Here is a 25466-nt window from a genome sequence, read left to right as displayed (position 1 = left end):
GGGTCCGGAGCACCCTGGGTGAAGGAGGACCCCAGAGCTGTGTGGTGCCCCACCTGGCCCCTCTCCCACAGCCCTGTGGCTGCTTCTGCAGCAGAGCTCCTCTTCACTGGGGACCCGCCGGCCTGGGGTCTCCTGTCCCGGGCCCCCCAGACCACTGGACAGCTGACAGATGGCCCCCGGGGCTCCTACGCCTTTGAGCTCGAGCACGAGCTCCTGCTTGGCAGCCCCTCCGTAGCACCTGCCAACCCAGACCCTCTTCGGGCCAGGCACATGGTGGAGGGCTCCTAGGCCCCTGCTGCAGGCTGCCAGGAGACCCCACCCAGGCCATGCGATGGCCTCGACCTGGGCAGCTTCGCAACCACCTGCCCTGCAGGAGAGGCTGTCCCAGACCGCCAGCCTCCCCACCGCTATACCCACACCAGGACCCCTCCTCGGGGAGAAGCGCCTGGGCTGTTGGGGATCGGTCGGCAAAAGACGCCAGGGGCCTACCCCCCGACCTGCAGAGCGTCTGCCGGTACCAGGCCTTGCCACATGGATAGCAGAGGCAGGGAGGTCCCACTGGAGCAACATGCGGGGGCGATCCAACTCCAGCCTCAGAGTCATGCCTTCCTCTGTTGTCCTCACACCATGTTTGCATCGAAACATCCCCGAGTGCATCCAGCTCTGGCTAAGCAGCGTGGGAAGCAGCATGATGGAGAAGGCGGGAGGCCCGGCCTGGTTTCGTCCTCCATGCTAGCCAGACGGGAGACCACCCAGCTGGGACAGCCCCACCAGGCTGGTGTGCCTGCCGGCCTGGCGGGGTGACACTGACTCACCACGTGCCCCCCCAGCTTGGGCTCCAGTGTCCATGGACCTGGTCCCCTCAGGGCAAGGGGAACACACAAGGCCGTACCCAGGTCCGGGCTCAGTGACAGAGGGCAGGCCAGGGCAGCTGTTGGGCTGCATGCAAGCCGACCTCTGGAAGCCAGCCAGCCCTCCAGAAACACATCCAGGAAAGGAACTAGGCGGGGGGAAGAGGAGGTGTGCGGGGGGTGGGGGTGATGGGGTGACGGGCACTGATGGGGGCACTTGATGGGGTGAGTACTGGGTTTTATTCTATATGTTAGCAAATTGAACACCAATAAAAAGTCACTTTACAAAGGAAAAAAAAAGGAACTGACACATGTTTCCTAACTGATGGGAATGCTAAATCCCAGTTAGATATTAGCAAAAATTAAAGATATAACATTTTTCCATTGATGTTCCAAAAAAAAAAAAAAGGAATCACACCCAGGGAGAGCACCAGGGGCTTGAGCAGACGGCTGAGCGGGGAGCAGAGCCTGAAATGACGGTGTTACCCCCCACACCCACCGAGGCTGGGACAGGTGCTAGCGGGAGGCCCACGGGAGTGCCAGCCTGCCTGTGGGGCAGACCCAGTGGCTGTGGGTCTGTCCTCAGGTGGGCAGTCCTGGGCTCACTCCTCTCCACACCGCAACTGCCACCTCCCGGACACTTCCTTTCTACGTAGAACATAGAGACTGTTCTCCCTTCCACACGTTTTGGGGCAAAATATGGAAGATGGGGCCTCTCCTCCCTGGCAGATAATTTCTGGTCCTGGGCACTTGTGCGCTAATGCCACCACGCATCCTCCATTCACTCGAGAAGCGTCACCAGATCTTGCCCAGAAGCACGGTCCCCGGGACTAGGGTGCGGCCGACGTGCTGTTCCCGGGAGGGTGCAGGCAGATGGGTGAGCCCAGCACCACAGGGCGAGACTCGCTCCACGGGGTGTCGGCATGGGGGGTGTCCTCTGGCTGAAGCTTCGGGATCCTGTGCTCACTTCAGCTTTTCAGAACCTGCTGGAGACCCATGTCAGCTCTGCAACGAAAATCCTTTTTTCTTGAAAGCTCATCAGATTTCTGAAAACCACAGATTAGAGCAGACACAGTTCAGAAGACACTGAGGAACCCCTATGGTGGCATCTGCTTTGTCCGTGAGCCAGGGACCTCGTGGCTGGAGTTCCGGAAACGCACACACGCAGAGAAGAGTCTCGGAAGCAAGTGACACACACGGACGCCGAAGTGCTTAAATACAGATTTATTGCAAACCGACACTGGAGAGGGGGCTTCGCGGGCGGGCACCCTGGTCTCCGCGGACCTCGGCTGACAGAGCATAACACCCAGTGCTCATCCCACCAAGTGCCCCCCTCAGTTCCAATCACCCAGTCACCCCAAGCCCCCACCCACTTCCCCTTCCACTACCCCTTGTTCTTTTCCCAAAGTTAGGTGTCTCTCATGTTTTGTCACCCTCACCAATATTTTCACTCATTGTCTCTCCTTTCCCTTTATTCCCTGTCACTAATTTTTATATTCCCCAAAAAATGAGACCATATAATGTTTGGCCTTCTCACATTGACTTATTTCACTTAACATAATACCCTCTAGGTCCCTCCACGTCGAAGCAAATAGGGGGTATTTGTCATTTCTCTTGGCTGAGGAATACTCCATTACATAGGTAGAACACATCTTTATGCATTTGTCTGTCGATGGGCACCGAGGCTCCTTCCACAGTGTGGCTATTGTGGACATTGCCGCTATAATCATCGGGGTGCAGGGGTCCCGGCGTTTCACTGCATCCGTATCTTTGGGGTAAATCCCCAGCAGTGGGATTGCTGGCTCGCCCCGCAGCTCTATTTTGAACTCTTTGAGGAATCTCCACACAGTTTTCCAGAGTGGCTGCACCAGTTCACATTCCCACCAACAGTGCAGGAGGGTCCCCCTTTCTCCCCATCGTCTCCAACATTTGTTGTTTCCTGTCTTCTTAATGTTCACCATTCTCACTGGTGTGAGGTGGTATCTCATTGTGCTTTTGAGTTGTGTTTCCCTGATGGCCAGTGATGCGGAGCATTGTCTCATGTGCTTGGTGGCCACGTCTGTGTCTTCCTCTGTGACATTTCTGTTCATGTCTTTTGCCCATTTCATGATTGGATTGTTGGTTTCTTTGCTGTAGAGTTGAATGAGTTCTTTAGAGATCTTGGACACTGGCCCTTTATCTGACAGGTCATTTACAAATATGTTCTCCCATTCTGTGGGTTGTCTTTTAGTTTTGTTGAGCATTTCTTTTGCTGTCCGGAAGCTCCTCATCTTGATGAAGTCCCAGTGATTCATTTTTGCTTTTGTTTCTCTGGCCTTCATGGATGTATCTTGCAAGAAGTTGCTGTGGCCAAGTTCAAGAAGGGTGTTGCCTGTGTTCTCCTCTAGGATTTTGATGGCTTCTTGTCTCACATTTAGATCTTTCATCCATTTTGAGTTTCTCTTTGTGTACGGTGGTGTGAGAGAATGGTCCAGTTTCACTCCTCTGCGTGTGGCTGTCCAACGTGCCCAGCAGCCTTTAGTGAAGAGACTGTCTTTGTTCCAGTGGATGGTGTTTCTTGCTTTCTCGAATATTAGTTGACCATAGAGTTGAGGGTCCACTTCTGGATTCTCTGTTCTGTTCCGTTGATCTGTGTGTCTGTTTTTGTGCCAGTACCACACTGTCTTGATGAGCACAGCTTTGTAGCACAACTTGACATCCAGCATTGTTATGCCCCCAGCTCTGGTTTTCTTTTTTCATATTCCCCTGTCTACTTGGGGTCTTTTCTGATTCCACACTAATCTTCAGATCATTTGTTCCAACTCTCTGAAGAAAGTCCATGGTATTTCGATAGGGATTGCCTTCCATGTGTAAATTGCCCTGGGTCACGTGGACGTTTTCCCAATACATGAATTCTTCCAATCCAAGAGCAGGAATAGTTTTCCATCTCTCTGTGTCTTCCTCAGTTTCTTTCAGACGTGTTCTGTAGTTTTTCGGGTAGGGAACGTTTACCGCTCTGGTTAGGTGTATTCCTAGGTATCTCATGCTTTTGGGTGCAATTGTCAATGGGACTGACTCCTTAATTTCTCTTTCTTCAGTCTCATTGTTAGTGTATCGAAATGCCACTGATTTCTGGGCATTGATTTGGTATCCTGCCACGCCGCCGAATTTCCTGTATGAGTTCTAGCAATCTTGGGGTGGAGTCTTTTGGGTTTTCTAGGTACAGTATCATGTCATCTGCGAAGAGGGAGAGTTTGACCTCTTCTTTGCCAATTTGAATGCCTTTTATTTCTTTTTGCTGCCTGATTGTTGAAGCTAGGACTTGTAGTAGTATGTTGAGTAGCTGTGGTGGGAGTGTACGTCCCTGTCGTGTTCCTGATCTTCGGGGAGAGACTCCCAGTGTTTCCCCATCGGGAATGATATTTGCTATGGGCTTTTCGTAGATGGCTTTGAAGATGCTGAGGAATGTTCCGTCTATCACTACAGTCTCAAGAGTTTTGATCAGGAATGGATGCTGTATTTTGTCAAATGCTTTCTCTGCATCTATTGAGAGGATCATCTGGTTCTTGTTTTTTCTCTTGTTGATGTGATCCATCCCATGGACTGCTTTACGAGTGTTGAACCAGCCTTGCATCCCGGGAATCCATCCCACTTGGTCATGGCGAGTAATCTTCTTTATGTACTGTTGGGTCCTGTTGGCTCGTATCTTGTTGAGAATGTTTGCATCCGTGTTCATCGGGGATATCAGTCTATAATTCTCCTTTTTGGTGGGGTCTTTGTCTGGTTTTGGAATTAAGGTGATGCTAGCCTCATAGAACGAGCCTGGAAGTATGAATGGACCTAAAGTACCACAACATATAATTTAAAAGCATCAGAGTCAATTTTGTACAAAGTTAACTTATCCTTTATTACAAATAAAATTCATGAAGCAATTATGAAAAACACAAAATACAGAAACAGCACAACGAAAGGGGAGGGGAAGGCTTCAATTGTGCTGCAGCCATCACGAACTGCTGCTCGGGGGCCGAGGCTGGTGGCTCCACTGAGGCAGGTGGCAGCTCTGGCCCTTCGATGAACTCGAGAGCCAGCGCCGGGACCTGCTCCTCCTTCTGGGGTGGCCAAGAAGCAGGTGGCTCCTCCAGGTCGGGGCAGTGAATCTGAGGTATGACCACCAGGTACCTTGGCTTGACCTGAGCAGCCGGCATCTCGGCCCAGGCCTAGCTCTCAGCACCAGCAGCCGGGACCGGCTCGATCACCTCAGGCAGGAGCTTCAGCAGGCCCCACAGTCGGCCTCGGGCGGGCTCTTGCCGCGGTGGTTCCGGGTGTTGCTCGGGGTCCGAAGCCGGTTGCTCCCCTGAGTGAGGCGGCTGCTCCGGCACATCGATGACCTCGATAACCAGTGGTGGGGCCCGTTCGGCCTCCAGCGCTCCCAAGGTTGCAGGTGGTTCTTCCGGGTCAGGACAGGGATGGAGAGGTCTGACCATCACGTGTCTTACCTTGTAAGCGGCAGCTGACATCAGGGCTGGGGCCGAGCCCTCAGCTTCAGCAGCCGGGACCAGCTCCATCCCCTGAGACCCTGAAGGTGCAGCAGGCCCCACAGTTGGGACTCAGGCGGGCTCTTGCAGTGGTTCCGGGTGTTGCTCGGTGTCCGAAGCCGGTTGCTCCCCTGAGTGAGGCGGCTGCTCCGGCACATTGATGACCTCGATAGCCGGTGGTGGGGCCCGTTCGGCCTCCAGCGCTCCCAAGGGTGCAGGTGGCTCTTCCGGTCGGGACAGGGGTTCAGAGGTCTGACCATCATGTGTCTTACCTTGTAAACGGCAGCTGCCATCAGGGCTCAGGCCGAGCCCTCAGCTGCATCGGCCAGGACCAGTTCCATCCCCTGAGACCCTGAAGGTGCAGCAGGCCCCACCGTCGAAACTCGGGCGCGCTCTTGGGGTGGTTCACGGTGTTGCTTGGGGTCCGAAGACACAGTATCATCTCCAAGAAGACAAAGTATCATCACCAGGATGGACTTTCCACGTCCCTCTCAAATCAAGGACCCTCTTCCCACCACTCAACGTGTGTGAGTGCAAGAGCCCTGGGAGGTCTCCCCAGACTGCAGCCCGTGGGGATGGGGTGTGAGCCTACCCAGTGCTCCTGGCCCAGCAGCACGGAGGCTTGATCTGTGTGGCCCACCCTGTCCCCAACTCGGCCACCCCAGTCCTCCTCACCTCCATCCTCAAACTCCGCTTGATGGAGGTTTCTTAAATATTCAAAGTAACTGTTGACTCGACGGTCCAGCGTTGAGTCTGGCAAGTACTGCCCCGTGAAATTCATCAGCTTTGTCAGGGCAGGAAATTCTGGGGGATCGTGGAAGTCCTCCTCATAGTAGTCCAGCCAGATGGTCAGGAAGGAGGACATGGTGCTGGGGAGGGACAGGTGGGCAGAGGCGTCAGAAGACAGGGCTCCCTCACACAGAGGTGTCCCGGGGAAGCCCTGCAGGAACCGGGGCCCTCGGCCTCCCGCACGGGGCTGTCAGAGGCAAGTGCTGTTCCTTGTCCACCTGCCACCTGGAGGTCCTGCCTGCCACAGACCTGCTCACTGAGGAGGGGCTGGCACGAAACCTCTGTGCATGGGAGCCCATGACCAGCGGTGTGACCATCACTGTCTTTCCCAGGGAACCTTCCCTCCCATGGGTCTGCCCTGCCTCCCTCACGAGGGGCCCCCAGGGGGTGTCCTTCCACTGACTCTAATCTCCCCCGGGGCGGGGGCCATCTGGTCCGTGAGCACTCACTGGCTCTCCTGAGCACCTGCCGTGCACCCGGGTCCAGGTGCCACCAGATTGGTGAGTGTGATGCTCCCCACACCCTCTGCTCTGCGTCCCAGGTGTGGGGCAGACAGGGTTGGGGGGGATGGGCATGGAGGAGGTCTCCCTTTGGGGTCCCAGTGCTCTCCCACAAAGCCCACACCCCATCCACGGCTCTCCTTTGCTCTTTTCCTGAAGGGGCCTCAGACCTTTACCCTGTCACAGGAATTGCTGTCGGGTGAGGGTCCAGCAGCCCCTCCGACCCACAGCCCCCTTGTGACCCTCCTGGAGAGGGAAGGCCCTCCTGCATGAGCCAGAGCTCACTCACATTTCCCAGTGTGTCAGGATTCCTCCTTTCTTGGGGGACGCTTCAATGCATTGATATCTAGAGGAGGGCGGGGGGCATCACGTGAATCGTCCTGTGGACCCGACCTCTCCTCATAGTTGCTGTCACCCTCTGAACCCCAACTAGTCCAGAACCCTGGGAGGCCGTCAGCTCCGTGCGTGGGGCTACGGGCAGCTCCTAGAGGAGTACCTGCACCTGCTGGGTCCTCCTGAATGCTTGAGGAATGAAAGGGCTCTGGCCAGGCCAATGGCCTACATCCGAGTGGGCCAGGGCACCCCGGTGTCCCCGGGGACCCCTACCCTGAATGCCCCAGGGCACAGACCCCAGATGGACTCAAACCTCCCTTTCAATGGCAAAGCAGGTCAGCTCAAGACCCTGGTGCCGGTGGGGAGGCGGCACAGGCTTCGTCATGGGGAGAGAACGACTGATGAGCACAATCACAGCCCCTCTAGCCGACCTGCCACAGGCCTGGCCCCAGGGGCTTCCCTACAGGACCCGACAAGGCCCTGTGTGACTCTACTCCAGTCAGAAGAGCAGCCCCAGGGGCCGGGAAGTTCAGGAACATTCCCAAGACTCCCAACCAGTAGGTAGCCCATCCCCCTGGGCTGTGGAGGGTCAGGGTGCTCACTTTGCAAACAGCAGGTCCAGCACCTCTTCGGTGGTGCCAAATTCAGTATAGGTTTCCATAAATTGAACAATGGAAAGGTCGTCCAAGCACAGCAAGGCGGGCACCAGTTCTTCTACCTGCTGCTCCAGCAGCTCCCTCCGGCTGGGGGTGGTTGGGAAGATCCGATTCCTTCTCAGGGCTGAGGCCCTTTCAGCCTGAGGTGGGACAGAGGGGATGTGCAGCCTGCACTGTAGCCTCCAGACCACCTGGGAGTTGGAGCGCAGACCAAAGCCCGAGCTCTCAGTGGCTGCGGGGGGGCAGGGGGGGGCAGGAGTGCCCACAGCAGGAACACGGGGCTTGACACCTGCGGCTCAGTCACTTAGCATCTGACTCTGGGTTGTGGCTCAGGTCATGGTCTCAGCATCCTGAGGTCCCGCCCCTGGCAGGCTCTGCGCTTGGGGCAGAGTGTGCTTGAGGAGCCTGTGTCTCCCTCTTCTGCTCCCTGCTTCTCTGCCTGTCTCTTAAACAGACAAACTATCCAATAAAGAAATAATCTTAGAGGATAAATTTTCAAAATTTTCAGGCATTCCACGTCTTCACACCTGCCACTGATAGTCTTCTGAATTGTATTTGTTCTGGTCGGTGTGCACTGGTGGTTTTCATTTGTATTTCCCAATGATTAGTGATGTCGCACACCTTTTTATACATTACCGACCATCTGAATATTTCTTTATGAAGTTCCTTTTCAAGTTTTTGTCCATTTTTAATTGGGATGTTTATCTTTCTTATTACTGATATATGGGAATCCTTATATTCTGCATATAAATCCTTTGTCAAATACATGAATTGTATTGTAACAAGTAATGTTTCTATTTTCTCCTACTGTGCGGTTTCCCTTTTCATGTACTTAATGGTGACTTGTGATGAGTAGAAATTTTACGTTTCAATTAAGTCCATTCTGTAAATGTTTTATTTAGGGTTAGTGCTTTTTGTGTCCTATTATTCCTAAAAGCTTTATAATTCTACCTTCTACCTATAGGTCTATAATCCATCTCAAAATAAATTTTTCTGTATGATGTGAGGCAAAGATCAAGGTTGTCTTTGTCCATACAGTCATCCAATTGCTCTAATACTGAAAACCCTCCTTCTTGAGAAGAAACTTGCATCATTAATTTGAGATCTTTCTTCTGTTCAATAAATGTCTTAGAGTTATACATTCTCCTATTAGTACTGCTTTAACCGCATCCTATATATTTTGATATGTTTTGTGTTCACTGTTTAGTTCAAATACCATCTAAGATCCATTGTAAATTTTCCTTTTACCTACAGGTTACTCTTCATTTCCAAATACGTTGGAAATTTCTGGGTATCTTTTAGTTGTTGATTTTTAGTTTAATTCCATTGCAGTCAGAGAACATATTGTGTAGTTTTTCAATCTTTTGAGATTTTTTGAGACATGGCTTATTTTGGTGAATGTTCCGTGTACACACGATAAGCCTGTGTTCTGCAATAGTTGGATTTTGTATTCTATAAATGTCAGCTAGAATTTATAATCAAATATTCAATGCCCTTCATGATTTTTGTCTACTTGGTTTCCTCCTCTTTCATCATATGTGTCTCTCTATGTGTCTTCTCTATGATCACCGGTCATAATGGATTAAGGATCCACTCTACATAGTATGACCTCATCTCCACTTAATGACTGGCATCTTGGTGAATGTTCCATGTGTATTTGAGAAGCATGTACATTCTTTTTTGTTGTAAACGTTAATTAGGTCAAGTTGGTTGATCGATAGTGTTGTTCAAGTCTGCCATTATCCTTGGCAATTTTCTAAGTGTTCTGTCGATTACTGAGTGAAGGGTTTCGAGACCAAGACTGTAACTGTGGGTTTGTCAGTTTATCATATCTGACTGTCAGTTTTTGCCTCATGTATTTTGAAGCTCTCTTAGTAGATGCACAAATGTTTAGGATTGTTATGTCCTCCCAGTTAATACCTTCTTTCATTATCATTGTGCTTAGAGTTTATTAAACTTCTTGGATATATAGATTCACAGTTTTATTTAAATTTGGAACAGCTTGGCCATTATTTCTTCAACTATTTATTGTTTCATTTCTCTCCCCTCCATCAACGAATCCAGTTACCCATATATTAGGGTGACTGATGTCCCACAGCTCACTGGTCTTATTTTTACTTTTAAAATTCCTTTTTTTTTTTTTCTGTTTCACATTCAACAGTTTCTTCCTCTATGGCTTTGAATTTACTAACTTTTTCTTCTGAAATGTCTATTATTAACTTCATCCAGTGAGTTCTTCATCTCAGACATCTGGAAAGCTGATTTGAGTCTTTTGTATATCTCCCAAGCCTCTATTTAATCTTAATGTAACATTGAGAAAAATTAAATTTTAAAATTATTTAACAGTCAAGGCATTGGGTAAATTAATTAATTTTGATTATTGCCATTATCTCATTGATCTAGAGATTTTGTTTAGCTTATATAATAAAATTTTATACTTTTCTAGAAAATACATCATTTTCCCTTCTCTTTTTTCTCCTCCCTCACTAACATCACATTCTCTTGCCTTTCAGGTATCCTTATTAACAACCTGTGTGTAAATTTCTTTATTCAGGTTCACACTCGCTTATCCAAACACAATCACATGCACACATACACACATACCCCACACACACATGCTCATGTTTGTAAACATGTATATATGGGGTATTTTTTTCTGAAAAGATGGGACTATATTATACAACTTCTCCCTTATCCTTGCTTAACAATGAGAGGGGCACCTCAGTGGCTTAGCCAGTTAAGAGTCTGCCTTCGGCTGGGGTCATAATCCGGGAGTCCTAGGATGGAACCCTCCATTGGGCTCCCTGCTCAATGGGGAGTCTGCTTCTCCATCTCCCTTTCCCCCTGCTTGTGCTCTCTCTATATATAAAATAAAAAATTAAACAAAACAAAACATGTATTAGTACATGCCAAGTTTGATTATTTCATTAAGATGGTAGGTAGTTCCTAGGGGTGCCTGGGTGGCTCAGTCAGTTAAGCATCTGACTCTTGATTTTGGCTCAGGTCATGACCTCAGGATCTTGAGATCAAGCCCCATGTCAGGCCCTGTGCTCAGTGCAGAGTCTACTTGTCTCTCTCCCTCCCCCTCTGCCCTTCACACACTTGTGTTCTCTCTCCTATGTCTCTAAAATAAATAAATAAATAAAATCTTTTAAAAAAAATGGTAGTTCCTAGATCACATTGATATAAATTTCTCCGTGGGGTGATATTTTGGCACAGTGCAAATTATCTTGTTGCCCAATATATTTGGAAGTAGAGGTTTCACAAGCACTGTGATATTCACCCAAATTGATTACTTAATGGGAGTTTCAAAATGGTTCTATTGTAATTCTTACATGAATCACCTGCATCCTCCATCAAGAAGAGTCATCTCTCATCAAGTGGACATAAACTGTCGTTCCTTGCCAAAGGCAGAATGAGAATTTAATTATCTTTCTTTAACTACCAATTTCTGTTGTATCTTATATAATAATTGTCTGCAATGGTCATCTGTAAATCTTTTCTGCTCTTTTTTTTTTTTGGTGGTTTTTATTTTTTATATAAATGTATTTTTTATTGGTGTTCAATTTGTCAACATATAGAATAACACCCAGTGCTCATCCCATCAAGTGCCCCTCTCAGTGCCCATCACCCAGTCACCCCCACCCACCCCCGCCCTCTACTCTTTTTTTCTAATAACTTTGTAACTTTGGACTTCTAAAGTTGTATTTCTTTAAAGTTTTTATAATCACTAATCTTTTTGATAATCAAATTGCCCCAAATTTTACCAGTGGCAGCTTGAGCAAGCTGACTTCTCTGTCTTTTTTTTGTTTTAAGATTTTATTTATTCATGGGGAGGGGGGGCAGAGACACAGGCAGAGGGAGAAGCAAGCTCCATGCAGGGAGCCCCGTGGGACTCGATCCCAGGTCTCCAGGATCACGCCCTGGACTGAAGGCGGTGCTAAACCGCTGGGCCACCCAGGCTGCCCCCCCCCCGTGTCTTTGATATCACCCCAGTAGTCTTTGATGCTTGCTTCTCTTTGGTACATCCAGAAATGATGAGCCCACCTCATCCTTTCCCAGCCCCAGTCCATATTCAACCATTTCTCCGAAGAGCGCTAATTCCCTAGAGTGGAGAAAAGTACGTAAATACATAAATCTGAGCTCCAGCAAGTTTCACTGCTGGAATGTCTTGCTTTTAAGTTCTTTCAGTGTGCAGAATATATGTATATATTTTAACTTGAATTTATATTGGTAATATCCAACTCAGATTTAACATGATTTGGCATGATTTTGTATTTATAGCTCTTCAACCCTAAAAATCTTGGTTCCTAATAACTTTAAGATATTTACTGATTTGCTTTATCTTAAAATAAACATAAAATACTTTCAAAATTACAATATCAGTATCACTCCTAAAAATAAAACTATTAACAGAGGATAAAGGTTCATTTGTAGTTCCCAAATTCATTCTTTTTTAAAAATCCTTAATCTATATCTCACTAAAGATGAACAGAGTTCTGTGTTCAAAGCTCACTTGGAATTATTCTTTTCTTCTCTGAGATTATGTTATCAAGTGGACATATGTTCATTTGTTTCCTTCTTTTCTATTTTTAAGGCTTCCCCTTTTCCTTTTATGATCTATTTTTTCAAACATGAAAAATACGTACTTTCAAGGTGGCAATTATGTAAAAAATATATTCTCATGGATTTGCTTTTATTCCAAAACCTTTCACCAGGATTCCAAACTACCACCATCTCCACTAGAGGGAACTATTTTTATTCATTTCTGGTTTGTCATTCCAGTGTTTCTCCTTCAAAAATTTTTCCTCGGCTTGCATTTTGCAATCCATGAAATGTAGAATATCTGTGCCAAGCAATATACATTTTAGTTCTGATGGCTTTTGAACTTCATAGAAAAGATATCTTACTATTTTTTTTTTTAAGATTTTATTTATTTAGGGATCCCTGGGTGGCGCATCGGTTTGATGCCTGCCTTTGGCCCAGGGCACGATCCTGGAGATCCGGGATCAAATCCCACATCGGGCTCCCGGTGCATGTAGCCTGCTTCTCCCTCTGCCTGTGTCTCTGCCTCTCTCCCTCTCTCTCTCTCTCTCTCTGTGACTATCATAAATAAATAAAAATTTTTTAAAAATTAAGATTTTATTTATTTATGAGAGAGAGAGAGAAGCAGAGACAGGCAGATGGAGAAGCAGGCTCCACGCAGGGAGCCTGATGTGGGACTTGATCCCAGGTCTCCAGGATCATGCCCTGGGCTGAAGGCAGGCGCTAAACCACTGAGCCACCCAGGGATCCCTATTTGTTGTTTTCTAGGACTGTTTTGGTCAGTCAATATTCTATTATGAGATTTGTGCAAGATGTTTTGTGTAGCTGTTATTCACTCATTTTCATTTAGGTGTACTGTTCCATTGTGTAAATACACTACAAATCATTTATCCTTCTGTCAATGGCATTTGGTTGTTTCTGGATTTTTTTTCTAATATGTATATACTCTCACAAATATTCTATATCAGACAAAGTGGACTTCAGAGCAAAGAAAGCATTTTATAATGGTAGAAGGGTCAATTCTTTAAGAAAACTTAATTCCTGATATGTGTGTACCTAACAACAGTTAGACTAAAGTTTTTAACCAAAAAAGCCACAAAATACATGATGTAAAAGCTGATAGAGCTGCAAGGAGAAATAGATGAATCCACTATTATATTTGGAGACTTCAACATCCCTTTATCAGAAGTGAACAGATGGAGAAGATAGAAAATCAGTAAGGATATAATTAATCTGAACAGCACCATCAAACACCTGGATCTAATTAATGTCTATAGACTATGTAAACTAAAAATAAAAGAGTACACATACTTTACAAGCTCACATGGAATATTCACCCAGAGAAATCACATTCTAGGGGCACCTGGGTGGCTCAGTTGGTTAAGCATCTGCCTTCAGCTCAGGTCAGGATTCTAGGGTCCTGGGATTGAGTTCTGTGTTGGGCTCCCTGCCCAGTAGTGAATTTACTTCTCTCTCCCCCTCTGCCCCTCTCTCTGCTCATACTCTCTCTTTTGTGCACTCACACTCTCTCTCTCAAATAAATAACTAAAATCTAAAAAAAAAAAAAAAAAAAAAAACACATTCTGGGCCATAAAACATACCTTAACAATCTTAAATGAATAGAAATTACACAAAGTATGCTCTCTGACCACAATGGAATTAAACTAGAAACTAATAACAGAAAGATAGCTGGAAAACCTCTCAAGTATTTGGAGATTAAACAATACATTTCTAAATAACACACAAATCAAAGAAATCTTTTATTATTTTTTTCTTCCTTTTTTTAATAAATTTATTTTTATTGGTGTTCAATTTACCAACATACAGAACAACACCCAGTGCTCATCCCATCAAGTGCCCCCCTCAGTCCCCATTACCCATTCACCCCCACCCCCCTCCCTCCTCCCCTTCCACCACCCCTAGTTCATTTCCCAGAGTTAGGAGTCTTTATGTTCTGTCTCCCTGATATTTCCCACACATTTCTTCTCCCTTCCCCTCTATTCCCTTTCATTATTATTTATATTCCCCAAATGAATGAGAACATACAATGTTTGTTCTTCTCCGATTGACTTACTTCATTCAGCATAATACCCTCCAGTTCCATCCATGTTGAAGCAAATGGTGGGTATTTGTCATTTCTAATGGCTGAGTAATATTCCATCGTATACAAAAACCACATCTTCTTTATCCATTCATCTTTCGATGGACACCGAGGCTCCTTCCACAGTTTGGCTATTGTGAACATTGCTGCTAGAAACATCGGGGTGCAGGTGTCCCGGCGTTTCATTGCATCTGAATCTTTGGGGTAAATGCCCAACAGTGCAATTGCTGGGTCTAGGGCAGGTCTATTTTTAACTCTTTGAGGAACCTCCACACAGTTTTCCAGAGTGGCTGCACGAGTTCACATTCCCACCAACAGTGTAAGAGGGTTCCCTTTTCTCCGCATCCTCTCCATTTGTGGTTTCCTGCCTTGTTAATTTTCCCCATTCTCACTGGTGTGAGGTGGTATCTCATTGTGGTTTTGATTTGTATTTCCCTGATGGCAAGTGATGCAGAGCATTTTCTCATGTGCATGTTGGCCGTGTCTATGTCTTCCTCTGTGAGATTTCTCTTCATGTCTTTTGCCCATTTTATGATTGGATTGTTTGTTTCTCTGGTGTTGAGTTTAAGAAGTTCTTTATAGATCTTGGAAACTAGCCCTTTATCTGATAGGTCATTTGCAAATATCTTCTCCCATTCTGTAGGTTGTCTTTGAGTTTTGTTGACTGTATCCTTCGCTGTGCAAAAGCTTCTTATCTTGATGAAGTCCCAATAGTTCATTTTTGCTTTTGTTTCTTTTGCCTTCGTGGATGTATCTTGCAAGAAGTTACTGTGGCTGAGTTCAAAAAGGGTGTTGCCTGTGTTCTCCTCTAGGATTTTGATGGACTCTTGTCTCACATTTAGATCTTTCATCCATTTTGAGTTTATCTTTGTGTATGGTGAAAGAGAGTGGTCTAGTTTCATTCTTCTGCATGTGGATGTCCAATTTTCCCAGCACCATTTATTGAAGACAGTGTCTTTCTTCCAATGGATAGTCTTTCCTCATGGATTGGCAGAATTAATATTGTGAAAATGTCAATGTTACCCAGGGCAATTTACACGTTTAATGCAATCCCTATCAAAATACCATGGATTAAGGTAGAGTTAATCCAGGTTTATTCTGGATATTCCAGAGCATTGAACAGAGAGTTAGAACAAATTATTTTAAGATTTGTGTGGAATCAGAAAAGACCCCGAATTGCCAGGGGAATTTTAAAAAAGAAAACCATATCTGGGGGCATCACAATGCCAGATTTCAGGTTGTACTACAAAGCTGTGGTCATCAAGACAGTGTGGTACTGGCACAAAAACAGACACATAGATCAATGGAACAGAATAGAGAACCCAGAAGTGGACCCTGAGCTTTATGGTCAACTAATATTCGGTAAAAGAGGAAATCAAAGAAATCTTAAGAGAAATTTTTAGATACTTCAAAGTAAATGAAAAGGAAAATACAGCTAATTGAAACTTGTGAGATGTAGCAAAAGCAGTGTTTCAAGGGAAATTTATAGCATTGAACACAAATGTTAGAAAAGAAGAATGACCTAAAATCAATAATCTAAGCTTCCACTTTAGGAAACTAGAGAATAAGGAACAAATTAGATTTGGGACACCTGGGTGGCACAGTTGGTGGAGGATGCTCTTGATCTTGGGGTCATGAGTTTGAGGCTCATGTTGGGGAGTGGAGATTATATTAACTAATAATAATAATAGAATAAATAAATTTTAAGAAGAGCAAACTAAATTCAAAATCAATAGAATAAAAGAAATAATAAAAATTACAGCAGAAATCAATGAAATTGAAGACAAGAAATCAGTAGAGAAAAACAATGAAATCAAATGCTGATTCTTTAAAATAAAGTCAGTGAAAGTGATAAACCCCTAGCCTGGTTTACTCAGACAAAAAAGAGAGAAGACACAAATTGCCAATCTCAGAAGAGGGACCATCACTGCTGATGTCATTGGAGTAGGTACACTAGACCTAGATGATTTCAGTTGTGAATTCTACCAAACATTTATTGAAGAAATTGTACCGATTCTCTACAATCTCTTACAGAAGATAGAAGCAGAACAAATACTTCCTAATATATTCTATGAGATCAGCATTACCGTAATACCAAAAGCAAAGCCATTACAAGAAAGAAAAAATACAGGGATGCCTGGGGTGCCTCAGCAGTTGAGCGACTGCCTTTGGCTCAGATTGTGATCCCAGGGTCCTGGGATTGAGGCCCTCATTAGGCTTTTTGCATGGAGCCTACTTCTCCCTCTGCCTATGTCTCTGCCTCTCTCTCTGTGTCTCTCATGAATAAATAAATAAAATCTATTAAAAGAAATAAAGGAAAGGAAAAATACAGATCAATATATCTCACAAATTTTAATGCAAAAATATTAACAGTTTGAATTCAATGATGTGTAAGAAATTTTTTTTTTTTTTTTTTTTATGTGTAAGAAATTATATACGATGACCAAGTGGAATTTATTCCAGGTATGTGAGACTTGTTCAAAATTCAAAAATCAATTAATGTAATTTATCACATAAACAGGCCAGAGAGGAAAAAGTATAATATAGATACAGAGAAAGCATTTATGACACCCATTAATGGTAAAAACCCTCAGCAAAGTAGGAGTAGAGGAAGCTCCTCTTCAAAAGCCTACAGCTAACAAACACTTAATGGTAATCAACTAGAGGCTTCCCTAATTCAATCCAGAATCAGGCAAGAATGTCTTTTATGACTCCTATTCAACATCTTACTGGAACTCCTTGGTCATACAATAAGAACAAGAAAAGGAAATAATAGATATACAATTGTGAAGGAAACTTTGTTTGCAAATGACATAACTATCTATGTAGAAAATCCCAAAGAATCAAATAAAAGCATCCGAGAACTAATAAGCAATTATGACAAGGTTGTAGGACAGAATGTTAAGACACAGAAGTCAAATGCTTTCCTATATACCAGCAATGAACACTTGGAATTTGATTTTTAAAACAGTAATATTTACATTAGCACATAAAATTGAAATATTTAAATATACATATATACAAGAATAATATGTACAAGATCTATATAAGGAAAATTACAAAACTGATGAATGAAGTCAAAGATATAAATAAAGAGTATTCCATGTACATAGACAGGAAAACTCAAAATTATCAAGATATCAATTCTTCCCAACTTGATCTGTAGATTCAACACAATCCTAATCAAAATCCCAGCAAGTTATGTTGTGGATATGAACAAACTAATTATAAAGTTTATATGCAAAGCAAAAGACACAGAATAGCCAACATAATATTGAAGAAAAGCAAAGTCAGAAGATTGATACTACCTGACTTCAAAAGTTATTCTAAAGTGGCAGTAATCATGGTGGTGAGATAATCACAAAAGAATAAACAAATAGATCAACGGAACTAATCTCTGACCTTTGATAAGGAACAAAGGCAATCAATAAAGGATACTTTTGTCAACAAATGGTGCTGGAACTAGACAGCTATGTATAAATAAATATAAACACAGGTCTTATGCCATTCACAAAAATGAACTCAAAATGGGTCATAGACCTAAATGTAACTGCACAACTATAAGATTTCTAGGTTATGGCATAAGGGAAAGCTTAGATGGCCCTGGGTTTGGTGATGAGTGTTTTCAAACAACACCAAAAGTACGACCCATGAATGAAAAAATGGATTAAGGAGGACTTCATGAAAATTTAAAAAACTTCTGCTGCAAGAAAGAGACACAGTTAAGAGAAAGAAAAGACAAACCACAGACTGGGAGAAAATTTTTGCACAATGCATATCTGATAAAGAACTGGCAGCCAATCTAAAATAATACAAAGAACTCAAATTCATCAATAACGCAATTTAAAACTGAGCAAAATATCTGAACAGACACCTTATCAAAGAAAGTACACAGATGGCACATAAACATGCACAAAGATGCCCAACGTCCTTAGGGAATTTCACATTAACAGACCAATGGATAACATTACACGTTAGAATGACTAACATGCAAAACACCAATACTACATGCTGACAAGGCTTATAGCCACACAAAATCCTGCACATGAATGTTTATAATAGCGTTATTCTTAATCACTAAAACTCAGAAACAACCAAGATGTTCAATAAGGGAATGGATAAACAAAGTAGTATATAGTGGCATATTATCCAATGACTGAAAGAGAAATGAGTCATCAAGCCGTGAAAAAAATAAGCACATTGCTAAAGAAGTCAGTTGGACTATATATGATTCCAACAATATAGAATTTTGGAAATGGGAAAACCAGTGATAGTAAAAAGTCGGTGAAAGATCAGTGGTTACCGGGAGTTTGCACAGAGCATTGAAGAAGGAATGAATACAGTTGGAGCATAGAGGATTTTTAGGGCACTGAAGTAATCTGTGGGATACTGCATTGGTGGATACATATCATCATGCATTTGTCAAAATCTATAGAATATACAACTCACAGTGAACCTTCACATAAATGATGGACTTAGCTAATAATAATGTATCAATATTGGAGCAGTTAAAACAAATGCATTGGGAACACCAGGACAGAAGCTTAAGGGGGTACATGGGAAATCTGTACTTTATGTTCATTTTTCTGTAAACATAAAAATGCTCTAAAAATCAATCTGTCAATTGGAAAAAGTTTTAGCCACTTAATCTGCATATTTCCAAGTGTTTATAAAATCTTATTAATTCACAATACAACTTTTATCTGATTTTTCTAAACTACCTATATGTTATAAAAATCTAAGGTAGAGTTAATCCAGGTTTATTCTGATGCTCAATTCTTTCCTGAGCTATAGTTAATAAGGTCCAAGCTTGCAAACAAGAATAAAAATCCTTTGGTCCCAACTACATAACCCACAAATGAAAAGAGTGCTACATATAAAAAAATCTATAGGTAATTAATTAACCTATGGGTAACTAAACGGTGTGATATTGATGAAACAACAGATCAGTAGGACAGAATCGATAGCCCAGAAATAACACTTGCACAGACAGGGTCAGCTGATCCTTGACAAAGGAGCAAAGGCAAATCAGTGGCCAAAGGAAAATCTTTGCAACAAATGATACAACTGGACACCAGTTGTTTGGAATCACAAGGGACATTAATAGGCAAAACCATCTTGGAAAAGAAGAACAAATAAGGAAGACTCATACTTCCAGATATCAAAACTGACCATGAAATGGACATTTATGGGACGCCTGTTCCTCCCTCTTCCCATGTCTCTGCCTCTCTCTCTCTGTGCCTCTCATGAGTAAATAAATAAAATCTTAAAAAAAAAAAAGAAAAAAGAAATGGACATTTATGACACAAGTTTGCCTTCCTTGCTCACAACACTTCTCCTGGAAAATGAAGATTTACAGAAGACTTTATCTATTGCAGTTATTTACCAAACAACAATACCTCTGTCCAGAGATCACATTTATTGGCAAATTAAGTATGGCAGTAGGCTCGTGTCCACACAAGTCATGGTCTAACCATCAACCAGAAGCAGCTGGCTTCATAAACTATGGAACAGACTACCGAAGACTCAGCTCTGGGGCCGGCAAGATAGTCTTTGTCAAGCGGTTCTTTTGGATTTTTCCTAGTATTTTGCAAATATGAATAACTTATACAGTGAACACATAATCTTATGCTTTTGCAATGCCAATTTAACTATGGATAGATTCCTGGAACAGGGATTTCTGGATCAATGAGTTAAGTGCATATTTGATTTCACTAGGTAGTGCCAAATTTCCCTCTACAGGGGTTTACCATCTTGCATTCCTATCATCAAAGCATGAAAATCTCTGCTTCCTCGTATCTCCAATAGGACAGATTTTTTTACAGTCTAAAATGTGAAAAATAATGTCCCAGTTTAGTTTTAATTTTCATTTCCCTTATTATGAGAGAGGTTGAATAACTTTTAACATGTTTAAGTTCTAAAGCCATTTTAATTTCTTTTAATCTGAACATTCAGATTAAAGTAACTGAGTAAGTAACTTATTTTAAGTAACTTATTATGTTGCTACTCTTCTCCAGTTTTTAAACACTGTTCATTAATTAGGAATACTGATCCAATTTAAATGTCCTAAATATCTGTGTAAACATATTTTTATTATTATTGTCTTTAGAGTTTGGATATAGGAGAGTTTTCTTCTAAATTTGTAAGTCATTCACTTTTTTTTAACCTTCTAAGACTAGCTCCCCTCATTTCTGTTCTTGAAGTGGTTTTCTTAGCTAGTCAGATATTTTTCTATATGGTTTTTATAATCAATTTGTCCAGCTACAGGAAAAAAAATACATTTTTGTTATGAGTATACTAAACATATATAATATGTTTAAGGTAAAAATATATATAAATATATATAAATAACAGGGTAAAAAATATGTAATTTCTAGCATGTTTTATAATATTAGTTTGCAGTTTTCAAATGTTGAATGATCACTTTTTTTTTCTGGTGTGATTTTTTTGTGTATTTTGATATTAGGCACTTTCATTTTCATCATGTTTTCCTTTCAACATCTCTCTATGTGGTTTGATTGCAACCCTTTTCTGTCGTGCATATTTAAGTAAGATGTGTTTTCTTGTATTTTTTGTCTTAGAAGGATTCTGTATTTAGTATTTTTGTAGAGGATGGGAGTAAACCAGAGTAGTTTTCCTATCCTCACTACTGGGGGAGGCCGCTGTTGTTACCATCAAGAATCCAAAAGTATGGGGCAGCCTGCGTGGCTCAGTAGTTTAGCGCCAACTTCAGCCCAGACCCTGATCCTGGAGACCCAGGATCGAGTCACACATCAGGCTCCTTGCATGGAGCCTGCTTCTCCCTCTGCCTATGTCTCTGCCTCTCTCTGTGTGTGTCTCTCATGAATAAATTAAAATCCAAAAGTATGGCCTCCCCATGAAGCTATGTCCATGATTTTGAGATCTGCTTTCTCTTGGTCCATTCTGCCAGCAGCTGGAGCACTTTTCTCCCTTGTTCTCAGTCTTTTACTCTACTCCCAGCAGTCTTTTCCTCAAAATATGTTTCTGTTTTTATTGCAGTGAATTTTTCCTGGATATTGCTGAGGTCTTTAAAGAATTACACTACAAGACTTGCTGATTTTCCTGCAGCCCTTAGGGAGGGCTGGGATAAAGCTCATGGGCTTTTTATGTTTACCCACATATTAGATGCTCCATTTGTCAGTTACAGTGATTATTTTCAGATTTGCTTTCTGAGGCTTCCACTCAGATGTAGGTGCTCTCTTTGATGACTCAAGAGTTTTGGGAGAATTTCTGGGGACATTCTTTAGCTATCAGAACTTCTCTGACTGTTTCATATACAACTTCTGTATAGACTAAATCTGAGTTACACAGAATCCTACTTTTTTTAGGGCATAAAGCCCCACCCACTGGTGTTCTAGGTTTCATGGAGTTTCCATTGTCACCAATTTTACTGAAGGTGTCTGTTGTCTTTTTTTCTTTTTCTCTCCTAGTTGCTCTCTCTCCAGTCTGAGGGCTTTGGGAAAGTTTTAAACACTATACTGCCATCACCATCTTCTTTTTCTAGGAGTCTCTCATAAAATCTTGAGCAAAATGTTGTCAACCAAGTAAGAACGAAAAATTAAAGCAGACAATTTTATTTGGGCAAATAGAATTGCAATTCGGAAAACATGGATTCAGGTAGAAACCTAAATTTTGTGACTAGGAAGACAAAGAAAGGGCAGGGTTATAAAAGTGATAGGTGATAAGAGTAGTTCTCGGTCATTATACAAAAGAGGAATTAAAACTAGGTTAATTGGGTCAGTTGAGATGATACGTGAATAGATTGAAATTTTTCAAATTGTGTTGGCTCCTTGCAATCGAAGCATGGGAACAATTCAGGTATCATGGTGAGGAAGGAGTTAAGTCCAGGCTGAGGGCTTGCAGTTGGCAAATAGTTCGTGGTTCTTCTGATAAGGCCATGCATAAACTCCTCCTCCCTTATGGTCACCTGACTCTATTTTAAAAGAGACTCTTGTAACCAAATTTGCTTGTTCCATTGTGATATCTCCTTTTACATTTTCTCCCTTCGATCTAGATCTTTCTTGACAAGAAAGCATCAATGATCAATCTTTTGGTTTCAGTTCCATTACATTGCCAGAGTGATTAGTACTTGCTCTGGGTCTATCATGTCCCTCAAAGTGGGGAGTCTTATATCCTCATCTATCTTTAAGCCTAAGACTACATTTGAGTGACAAGTAGACCTTTTAGGGAAAGAGGGTTTGAGCTACATCAATTGAAGTGCCATTTTCTATTGTCAAGTGTAGGGCAGATGAATACTCCCTCTTCTCAGCTAGAAGATAATCAGGGACTATCTAATTACCAAGCACAACTTTGGCCAGAGAGTCTAAGGGTCTTTGTTGGCTGCTATTGTTTAGCGACAGATTCCACAATAATTTCAAGAAATAAGGAGAAGATGACATTATAACCTCAATTACATTTATACCTAACCAAGGAAGTAGGGACTTGCCAAAGGAGCAAGTCCTGAATCATGAAAACCTCCTGCTAGATCTTTCTAACCTGACAGTGTAAATTCAGGGAAGGAAGTTTACCAATGAGATCTCTTATTTTGCTTTTGAAAGTTAGGGGCAAAATTAGATTTTTTTTCTACTAGCCTGAAATAAAAGGTTGTTCTAAATTCCAGAGGTCACCACTGCTTAGGAATGACCTGGGAGATAAAGATGAGGGTGTTATCTTTGCAGGCCAATGCCAGAGTAAAGGAAAGCAAGAAGAAAGGCTTTCATGTTTAGTTAAAGTGTGAAGTCATGATGTATCATCTTGAGCAGATGCAGTCTACCTCAATGTCCCCTACTTCTCTTCCTGTATACAGAAGATTGTAGCCGAGAGAACTCCAAGGGGTTTGCAAGGTTTTGTTATGATTTGTATGATTTGTCCAGTAAAGTGGGAATGAGCATCCATGACTGGATATTATGGAAACTGTATCCCAGGTGAGAAACACATTCTCTAAACCATGGAAAGGACATCAGCAGGGGAAAGCTTCAACCCATCCAGAAAACATACAAACCATAACAAGAACATCACGATAATGCACACTAAGAGGGGGTCTCTGGGTGGTTCAGTCAGTTAAGCATCTGCCTTTGGCTCAGGTCATGATCTCAGGGTCCTGGGCTCCCTGCTCAGCATTGAGTCTGCTTCTCCTTCTCCCTCTGCCCCTACGGCCCTGCTTAGGTATTCTCTCTCTGCCTCTCTCTCTCTCTCTCCCTCTCTCTCTCTCAAATGAATAAATAAAATCTTTAAACACACACACACACAGACTAAGAGATAGTTGAAGTCCAGCTGCAAGGGGTTCAAAGGGTTCAGAAGAAGGAGGTCTGAGGCTTGTGGGAACAAAAATAGCTTTTCCAGAATTATAGAATACAGGATTCCAAGATTATGACCTGACAGCTCAGACTGCTGGTAGACTGTTCCTGCAATATTATAAAAGTCTCCCCATCAATGTTTATTTATAATCTGAGTCATCTTGCAGTGAAGGAATGCAAAAACTGAAAAATGGGGTTTGTCAGTCAGCCACGAAGACCCAAGTGGCTATCCTGGGTTTCTCATCACCCCAGCTGTTCTTCACTTTACAGCCACTGTTTATCCATCTTAACTTCTTATTCAGGAGCAGACTGTTGCCAAGTTACAAGGACATCAGGATGGCAAAAGTCTGGCAACAAGGGGCCATTTTTTACAGAAGCAGAATTTGAACTTCATCCACATGTGCCATGCATCTTTATATTGCAAAGACAATATAAAGAAGGCAAAATTTTACTTATTTGACAATGCCTCCCATGTAATTTATATATCAAATAAGCCTGATTAATTTAACCAATCCTTTAAAATATCCCAGGTAAAAAAGACTTCATTTTGAAATCAATTTGGGGAAGTTTGTCATAAATATAGAAGGTCTGGATATTTGGTTAAAATAAGATCACAAGGAAAAGCAAGCGGCATCAAGGCGGCCTACGAGCAGGTTCAGAAGGGGCTCCTGAAACTAAAAGGTGTCGCAGAGCTCGGTGTGACCAAGCAGAAGAAGAAAAAGAAGGACAAGGACAAGGCTAAACTCCTGGAAGCGATGGGAACAAGCAAAAAGCACAAGGAGGAGAAGCGGCACGGCTGGACAAGCGAACCCTGGCCCAGGCGGCCTTCGAGAAGATGCAGAAGAAACAGCAAATGGAAAGGATCCTAAAGAAAGCATCCAAAACCCACAAGCAGAGAGTAGAGGACTTCAACAGACACTTGGACACCCTTACGGAGCACTGTGACATTCCTAAAGACAGCTGGACGAAGTAGCCTCCCCATCCAGGGTAAGCAGTGGCATCGAGGGGCATTGGAAGGCAAAGTTAAGGTTCTGTTTGGTGCCTTTGGTATTTTCTAGAAACATTCTTTTACACATACTCTTGTGTTTTCTGCTGAGACCAATGCTTTCCAAAGCAGTGTGCCCTCTTGCTGGAACTTGATTAAAGTAAGACTGTTTTACTACCCCCCCCAAAAAATAAGATCACAAAAAATTAAAAGAATACTTAATTATCTATTAACCTAAGTGACAAGGTTTTAAGGACAATTATAGAAGATCACACCTGCAAAAACCTTAGCTTTTTCTTAAAGTAGGCTTCATATCCAGCATGGAACCCAATGTGGGACTCTAACCCAACCCTGAGATTAAGACCTGAGCTAAGGGATCCCTGGGTGGCGCAGTGGTTTGGCGCCTACCTTTGGCCCAGGGCGCGATCCTGGAGACCCAGGATCGAATCCCACATCGGGCTCCCGGTGCGTGGAGCCTGCTTCTCCCTCTGCCTGTGTCTCTGCCTCTCTCTCTCTCTCTGTGACTATCAAAAATAAAAAAATAAAAAATAAAAAGACCTGAGCTAAGATCAAGAGTCAGATGCCCAGCTAAGCTACCCAGGCACCCCAATCCTTAGCTCTTTTTGAATAAAGATTTAGTTTTTCTGAGTAGTCAAAATGTAATAAAGACAAAAATGCAGAATCTTTCTTAGACAGATTACACTGACAGTAAAGAAACTCTGTTTATAATTTTTTGTTAAGAACAGATCTATTATCTAAGAGTAGATCTATTATCTAAGAAAATTTGTTTTAATAGAGAAAAAAACCAAACTAGTTGGATCAGTATAGTTTTTATATTAAAACTCATTTTTCAATCAATTTATTTTAATCTTAGC

At 42.9% G+C, this 25466-nt stretch overlaps 2 protein-coding genes and 1 pseudogene across 2 annotated transcripts in view; all 3 read left to right on the top strand.

Moving 5' to 3' along the window:
• The window catches only part of LOC140629485 (adenylate cyclase type 1-like), a 347929-nt gene that overhangs the window by 79680 nt on the left and 242783 nt on the right, over nt 1-25466 (top strand).
• Nucleotides 1-25466, top strand: part of LOC140629491 (aldo-keto reductase family 1 member D1-like) — a 92025-nt gene that overhangs the window by 11682 nt on the left and 54877 nt on the right. The gene's annotated exons all lie outside the window — the stretch shown is intronic.
• LOC140629480 (protein FAM32A-like) lies at nt 24158-24579 on the top strand (annotated as a pseudogene).

Source organism: Canis lupus (genome assembly GCF_048164855.1).
Source record: "Canis lupus baileyi chromosome 15 unlocalized genomic scaffold, mCanLup2.hap1 SUPER_15_unloc_1, whole genome shotgun sequence".
In the NCBI taxonomy this organism is placed as follows: domain Eukaryota; kingdom Metazoa; phylum Chordata; class Mammalia; order Carnivora; family Canidae; genus Canis; species Canis lupus.
This window is presented reverse-complemented; position numbering and strand designations above follow the sequence as displayed.